Genomic DNA, 9162 nt, shown 5'->3' on the forward strand with positions numbered 1-9162 from the left:
AAACTTTTTTCATACTTTCACTAAAGATGAAGTGGACCAATATGAATAAATTTAACTTAAAAAACTATAGGTAGGTGTTAATATAAGAAAGTTTTATAAAATTTTGTTGCTTTTTCGTGTCAAATTTGCCTGGCTGTCAATTTCGTCTATTTGGTATTTTTCTCTTTTTTTAGAACAAAAAGCATATTATTTCAACTTCTTTGTTATAAATGATTGAAAAAAAAAACATATCTAAGAAATTTGAAAAGAAAAAAATTATATGGGATATAAATGTTTCTGGTAAAATCATTTCTTATACCCCTCACCCATTTTCTCAACATTTTGGCTAAAGAGACTGACTTGATAGGCTATAGAATTTGAAAATTTTATTACTAAAAAATTACTTATTGTAAATACACAATTTTTGAACAGAGTTATAAAGTTTGATTATAATATTTTTAAAATTCATTGATATTTTCCACTTGTATCACATATTTTGGAAATAATTCCAGAACGAGATTTCAACGAGACTGAAACGTCATCAGAATACATTTTAAAGGAACTCTTAAAAAAAATCTCATGGCCCCTTGAAAATACACCTAGCACAACTACATTGACAAAACATACCAAATTGACTTCTACACTTTTGTTCACAATTGATTAAATTTCCTTGGAGGAACAAATTGTATATAACAATACTGCACATCGATGACCAGACATGGAACAAACACCTCAGAGAACAGTTAAGATGGTAAGTCATTTTCGGCAAACATTTGAATGAGTTTTTGATTGATTTAACACAGAAACGAAGGTTCCGTCTCCCTTTGCATTTACATTTATGACTTCCAAACTTATGACCTTGAACTGTTCTGATGAACACAGCGCTTCTAACTAACCAATTCTTCTAGTTAACTTTGATTAAAAAAATGATGCAAACATTTTTTGAAAGTGGGAATCCTTAAAATTTTAGCTGGCTTAAACTTTTCGTTTAAACATATTTCATGCTGCGTAACTTTCAATGTAATTGGAACAATTTTAATTCCAAAATATCCCAAAAGCATATTTAAATTCGGAGTGTCCTAATTTGTGTTTTATTATTTTTTGTATAAAAAAAAATTGTATCATTTGAAAAGGACGATGAATTTGGTTAAAAAAACTTTTAAAAATTGAAAATATTTTAGTTCTATGATAAATCTACCGCAACGAATACAATACACATTGATTTAAACCAGATAAACATGTCAAAATTCATGAACTGTTGAGCCACGAAAATCACTCGGCATGAAAGAACTGTTTTAATCTGGAGTTTCAGTAATTAACGAAGCATTGATAATCAATAATATTTGACATAAATTACTTTAATTAAAATCCAAATGTATTTTCATTAGAATAGGTGACGTGTTCAAACAAATTTTAATTTAATTTGAGAAAAGTGTTTTTAATATTTAGTCAAAATTTTATAAGTGATAAAGTTCAGTGTTGGTCTGTAAAAGTCTCAGACATGTTGTAATGTTAGTTCAAACACATTATCTGACGTCAAACCTATGTTGGTAAATAGAGGGGGTCTTGGTAATATAATTGATTACTATTTGTTGAAGTACATAGAAAGGGTCTCGGTTTATAATTGATCACTCTTTGTTAAAGGCGCACGAACACACACATTTGTATGTTATTGCTATATTTAATGATAGGGTTTAAAAAATACAAAATATAATGTAACAATTGTAATTTTAAACAGAACACAAGTTATATGTAAAATTAAAGATATCATAGAGAAAACTGTCAACAGCTAAAATGATCACCACGGCAAAATCTTATGGAAAGCCAACGGGGTAAAAATTCTTAATTCGTTAATTGTAAATTTATAACTTGTACACGTGTAATTTCAAAATTCTTGATTCGTAAATTGTCAATTTGTACTTGTAACTGTGTAATTTCAAAATTCTTAAAATCTAAATAAGTTTTTCTTAATATGAGTTATTGCGCATAATGACAATTTTACAAATTTTGGTTTTTGTATTCTCTTGCATCTTTATCTTTAGAAGTTTATTCCGGTAACCTTTTTAGATGCAATGGTATACAGAACACAATAAGAAGAAAGTAACCCTCTGTCACAGCGATGGTGAAACACGAGGTTTTCATAGAAACATTTATTCATATACTGGATTGTCTTTAAAACATTATTAATAGCAAAGTAATAATTTGACGAAATAATATTGCCTTTTCACATTTAGTATAATAACTTGCTTTCATGTTGAATATGCAAATTTCTAAAATGATAACCTAGACAGGATCCACAAAGAAGTGAACACGACTGAAATTGTCAGTCGAGTCCTTATGAGCTCAATATGTTTTCTTTATTTTGCTATTTTCTTGGAAACTATAACAGCTAGAGAGAAACTGTAAAAAGTAAAAATGAGCACCAAATAAAAACAACAAAGAAATCAATATAACTGACTATTGACTCATTATAGGAATTATTGTTCTTGAATTACAATTATACATTTTTTTGTGTTTTGGGTTATTTTATTGAAACCTTTAATAGATTGAGAAAATTATATTGAACAAAACTGGTCAGCAAAAGAAGATCAACAAATAAGTCAACATAACAGAATATTGCCCTGACATGATGGCTATGGCCTTTTTGAAGTTTCAGCGATTATCTTTAAAACTATAATAGACAGAACGGAACTGTTTCCTGCAAAGAAGAACAGGAGGATAAGATATATAAATGAATAAACATAACTGACTCTGTCAATCAGCTCAATATAGTAGTTATTGCAATTCCCCCCCATGTTTGCGTGTTTGGCTACTATCGTGAGATCTACAATGGATAAACGGTAAGACAAGATCTACAAGAAAACAAAGTGATGGGAATCGTAAGTTGTTATTGTCCTTAAATGACTTGGCAGTTTTTTTTATTTTCTCCAAGTTGATCTAGATAAAACGTTGTTACAATCTAAGTTTGGTGTGACAGATTGTAGCCACAATTGCTAATGATTTAAATGTTGCATATTTTACCAGTTGGGCGATTCAGGCTACTAGGAGCCTCTAGTTTTAAGGTTTATTCATTATAAATGTCATATGAGGCCTAGTCATCATTGAAATTGTTCCTCGTCGTCTCGTCTTCTCTGAAACTATAAAACCAACCGTGTATAGTTTGTAAAAAAAACATTTGAATACTTAAAATAATGATTACTTAGAAACCATCTAAAATGGTATCTCATTTGGTGAGACTAGGGGGTAAATATGCTTTGTATGGCTAAATCCATTATAATTGCAATACAATAGGAATGTTAGTAGAATTCTTAGTCGTAAGTAATTTATTTGAGCAATGTGTTAAAATACAGTAAAATGATAGAAATGCTAAAAGGATTTTTTTTATTGAATCATATATGTTTCCACTGAAATAGATAACTAAGTAGATTAAAGATATTTATCTTTTTCAACAGGTGTCATCTTTATCTATATTTGCTGAGACTACTATAAACTGTGTTATAGTAGTCTCAGATATTTGTCATCTTTGTCTATATTTGTTTTGACCATGTTCAGAATTTGGTGTTTATTTCTAATTTTGAGCTGAACTCAGAGAAAATCCTCCTACTGAACGACTTGGCTGAAAATGGTGTCGTTATAGGTTCAAAATGTTCTAAATGTTGATCATCAATTTCTCATCTTTTTATGCTGTTTTTTTTACAAACATGTCATGCGCAGAATCTGTATGTTATTATATGTAAAGATATCTTGCTTTGTACCATTAACTTGGTTTTATAAGAAATAAAGGATCTTGAATCTTGAATAGAGGCTTCTAGGAACATTTTGTTTGCTTTTATTTCAACGCTTATAGCCAACAACTTCTTTAAGTTTGAAATACCACTGCTCGTTGTTTTAACTTAATTAGACATCCCACACTAGCGGTCAGAACTTAAGAAGGAGCAGAAGACTTAGTCTCAGATTATTTGGTACGATAATGTTACTTTGATGGAGTAACGAGTATTTCTTATTCTTCTTTCTTCTTCTTTATTACAGAAAAAACACCAATTGGTTGATGATTAAAATCTGGCGCATGCCTGGTTTGACAGTAATTTTAATTTTTATATCAATTGTTCATATTTATGTTTATATGTAAGTACATTTTTTTCCATTTGTTTTCTTGTTTTTTTTTGTATAAGATAAAAACAAGTTATGTTTTATGCATGTAAGTGTGGGTAAGTATCGAGGAAAATTTCCCTGATGAGTTTCTTCTTGAAGCACTCAGTAGTGGTGCTGCAGGCTATGGGTTCAGGTAATTTGTTCCAATGTTTTAAAGTTTGGCAGAAGAAAGAAAATTTGTAACTGTCTTTGCTGCATCGAATTCGTCTGTATAAAAATAAGGAGGTGTTGTATTATTGCCAGTGAGACAGCTATCCACCAAAGTTCAAATAAAGTAGATGTAGGCAACATACAAAATATGAAACAATTCAATTGTATGTTTAGACCTGGTAATGATGGCCAGCGAAGTGTCGGTTTAGCATGTTTGTAACACTTTCAGTATATGAGTATTTAGAACATGCATATCTTGCTGTACGTCTTTGGACCTTTTCTATGGAGTCGATGTTCTCTGTTGTATAAGGGTCCCAGACAGCAGTACTCTAGTATCGGTCTGATAAGGGCTTTGTATGCTTGGTCTTGAATGGTCACAGAGTTTATTTTTTAATTTCTTCTGAATGCAAGGGTCTTATTGCTTTGGATGTCATGTTCTGAATGTGTTTGTTCCACTTTAAATTTAATGATATTGTTACTCCGAGATATTTTGCATTTTCAACTGAATCAATAATGTGACCGTGCATATATAGTAGAAATGAATAGGTGTTTTCTATGTGGTCCCTCGAAATATGTTACATTTGTTAGGTCTTCTTGGAGCTGTAAGCAATCTGATATGGATTTTATCGGTCGGTAAATGGTACTGTCGCCAGCAAATAGCCTAATTTGGCTGTGATGTATATAGTCAGATAAGTCATTAATGTAGATCAAAAATAATATTGGACCTAATACATGATTTACTCCTTTAAAATGGAATTTAGAATTAGATTATAAGGAATGAATGTAATATTTGTTTCTGTCTATTCGAAATAACCTCAATAGACAGAAAAAATATTACAGTCATTCCTTAAGTCTATTGAGTGGAACTTTATCAAAGGATTGCGAAATTCATGATGATTAGATCAGTTTCTATGTTTTTATCGTTATTTGATGACAGCTGGTGAATTAGTGAAATTATCTGGGATTCGCAAGATCTATTTTGATTTGATTCAAGGTGTTTCACGATGTTGCTTGCAAGTATGTGCTCTAGTTATTTCAGGGAAATAATTGTTTGTGAGATTGGTCTGTAGTTCCCAGGATGATGTTTGTCTCCTTTTTTGAAAACAGGTGTTAAGTTTGCGTGATTCCAATCATGAGGTACTTTTCCTGTTTGTATTGATTTTGTAAAAATTAAAGTGATAATGTCTGTGCATGTGTTAATGTTTTCTTTTAGCACTATTCCAGTTATGTTATCTGGTCCTGTTGCTTTTTTTTATTTCTATTTTTAATTAATTTATAGATGCCTTCTCTGTTGTCCATCGTTGGATGTGTTGATGGACCTTTAATGGATTATTGTATTAGTCTCCGATGTTAATATTGATTTAAATTGTTCGTTTCATATATTTGCTTTCTCTAAGGGATCTGTGAAGAGTAAACCTTCACTTCCAAGAGGTGCAATACCAGTGTTTTCATTATTTTGACCTTTTATGTATTTGTGGGGTGTTTATTGAATCTCTGATTTTCATGTTCTTGTATTTCAATGTCAATTATCATGTTTTCAATATAGTCCCAGTAGGCCTTTCCCATTTCTTTCTGCAACTGTGTTTTATTTTTTTTAATGTGTTTTTCATCATGTTTTTTCTTTCTGTATAATTTGTTTTTCTTGTTTGTTTTGCAGTCATTCGACACATTGTCATATCTAGTTCTAACTGGTGTTCTTTCATATGTGTGTATGTTTCCTTCAAGTTTTTGTCATTACTTTCCCAGTTTTCTTTATTGTAGATGAATACTTTGTGTGGTGACTGTTTGGCTTTTGACACGGAAAGATTTATTTCACTGAAAATTATATCCTGGTCTTCTAGTGGTGGTAAAATTTCTATTCCGTTTACTATAGATGGATTTGACTTTGCTATGGTGATAAAGATACGACAAAAATTGTTGACAGACTAACAAGAGTAAGATAGGACAAACCTGAAACCAATATGTACAAGTTCCATGACAAATATACCATATAGTTTGTACGAATGAGACAGTAACCCAACCACACAAAACACATTTAGTGATCTATATAGGGTCTTAACAATATGTCTAGTGTCTACAGAATATGCCAAGTGTCTTAACAATATGTCGAATGTCTAATACAATATGTCAAGTGTCTTTACAATATGCTAGGTGTCTATGCAATATGCCAAGTGTCTATACAATATGATGAGTGTCTATACAATATGTGAAGTGTCTTTACAATATGTCGAGTGCCTATACAATTTGCCAAATGTCTTTACAATGTCAAGTGTCTTTTCAATGTGTGAATTGTCTTTACAATGTGTGAAGTTTCTATACAATATCTAGTGTCTAAACAATATGTTGAGTGGCTATATAATATGTCAAGTGTCTTAACAATATGTCAAGTGTCTATGCAATATGTCAAGTCGAGTGTCTTTACAATATACAAAGTGTCTTTATATGTTGAGTGTCTGTACAATATGCAAAGTGCCTTTACAATATATGAAGTGTCTTTACAATATGTCAAGTGTATATACAATATGCCAAGTGTCTTAACAATATGTCGAGTGTCCATATAATATGTCAAATTTCTTTACAATATATGCAGTGTCTTCACAATATGTAAAGTGTCTATACAATAATATGCCAAGTGTATTTACAACATGTCAAGTGTCTATACAATAAGTGAAGCGTCTATATGATATGTCAAGTGTCTTAACAGTATATCAAGTGTCTATACAATACGTGGAGTGTCTATACAATATGTCATGTGTCTATACAATATGCCAAGTGTCTTTAAAATATGTGGAGTGTCTATGCAATATGCCAAATGTCTTTACAAAATGTCAAGTGTCTATTCAATATGCCAAGGGTCTATACAATATTTCAAGTGTCTATACAATACGCCAAGGGTCTATACAATATGTCGAGCATCTATACAATATGTCGAGCATCTATACAATATGTGGAGTGTCTATACAATATAACAAGTGTCTTTACAATCTTATCAAATAAGAAAACCAAGATGTATTGATGAAGTTTTATTTTATCCTTAATGGTAGGGAGAAAAAATTAAAATTGGTGGTTCAATTGTTTATTACAAAAACTGGGCTAAAGCTGGAATTTGGACAGTGCATGACTTGCTAGATAATCAGGGCAAAATTATGTCATTTAAAAATTTCCAACAACTATATCAATTTAGACCAAATTTTTTCCATTTTATTATGGAATATCACACAGTCGCTTAAAGAGTGGTAAAACAGGATCAATATTGATGTAAAGGAGATAAAATTCAAGCAATGCTACCTTTCAATATAAGTATTTTCTTTGAATCAAAGAAAGGTTCAAAGGACATGTACAAAGTATTGAATAAAAAATATATTACTTTTGTTGCAAAGGAAAAATGGCAAAACATCTTAATATGACTGGTATTAACTGGAAAAAAAATACACACTTCATGTACAAAATAGACTAGAAGCACAAAGCTTTGCTGGTTCCAATATAGAATTATCCAAAGAATTTTGGGAACTAATACACTACTTTACAAGATGAAAATAAATAGTAGCAATATATGTAAATTTTGCCAAGAAGAACCAGAGACCATAGAAAATCTATTTTGGAGTTGTCATATGGTCTCCAGTCTCTGGCATGCACTAAACAACTGGATTTTAGAAATGACAAATATTGAACTGACTTTGAATATCAAAATTATTCTATTTGGTAACTTCGAAATTAAATTGAATTTTATTAAAAATAAAGATTATTTTGCTTACAAAATACTATATATACCGAACAAAATTACAAGAAGTATTGCCATTTATAATTTAGATGCTTTAAAAAATTATTTAAAGGATCACATGAACTTAGAGAAATACATTTCATTTAAAAACCTCTCTGAAGATGAATATAACAAGTACTGGAGTTCCTGGATCCACATTATATACTAATTAATAATGTGGGTTTTTGGTTTTATCAATTTGGTTTAATGAATTAAGATTCCCTCATTAATAAATAATCATTTTAATATGTTTAACCTAATGTTATACCATTATATATTCAATTGTTGTTTTTGATTTAAAACTTCCTTGCTGTGACTATGCCATTCTGTATACCTTTGTTCATACATGTTGTGCTAGTCTATTTGTTACAATATTAAAGCAAATTCATTATAAAAACTAGAGGCTCTCAAGAGCCTGTGTCGCTCACCTGTATTTACTGATGCTTTGGAAATCATGTAAAATAAGGTTAAAATCATAATTAATAGTATTAGATATTTGATATTATAATGATATCTAAGATAATAACAAAAAACTGCAAAATTTTTGTAAAATTACTAACTCAGGGGCAGCAACCCAACAACGGGTTGTCGGATTCGTCTGAAAATTTCAGGGCAGATAAATCTAAATCTGATGAAAATTTTTGCCACCTGTCAGATTTGCTCTAAATGCTTTAGTTTCAGAGATATAAACCAAAAACTGCATTTAACCCCTATGTTCTATTTTTAACCTAGTCGGCCATGATGGTTGGAAGGCGAGGTCATCAGACAAATTTTTTAAACTATATACCCTAATAATGATTATGGCCAAGTATGGTTAAATTTGTCTCAGTAGTTTCAGAGAAGAAGATTTTTGTAAAAGATTACAAAAATTTACAAAAAATTGTTAAAAATTGACTATTGAGGGCAATAACTCCTAAAGGGGTCGACTGACAATTTTGATCATGACAACTTATTTGTAGATCTTACTTTGCTGAACATTATTGCTGTTTACAGTTTATCTCTATCTATAATAATATTCAAGATAATAACCAAAAGCTGCAAAATTTCCTTAAAATTACCAATTCAGGGGCAGCAACCCAACAACAGGTTGTCAGATTTGTCTAAAAATTTCAGGGCAGATA

The 9162-nt window shown here is 30.5% G+C and overlaps 1 protein-coding gene across 2 annotated transcripts in view; it reads left to right on the top strand.

Moving 5' to 3' along the window:
• Positions 1 to 9162, top strand: part of LOC127736224 (trimeric intracellular cation channel type 1B.1-like) — a 200978-nt gene that overhangs the window by 185274 nt on the left and 6542 nt on the right. The window lies entirely within an intron of this gene.

Source organism: Mytilus californianus, unplaced genomic scaffold (genome assembly GCF_021869535.1).
Source record: "Mytilus californianus isolate M0D057914Y unplaced genomic scaffold, xbMytCali1.0.p SCAF_1, whole genome shotgun sequence".
Lineage (NCBI taxonomy): Eukaryota > Metazoa > Mollusca > Bivalvia > Mytilida > Mytilidae > Mytilus > Mytilus californianus.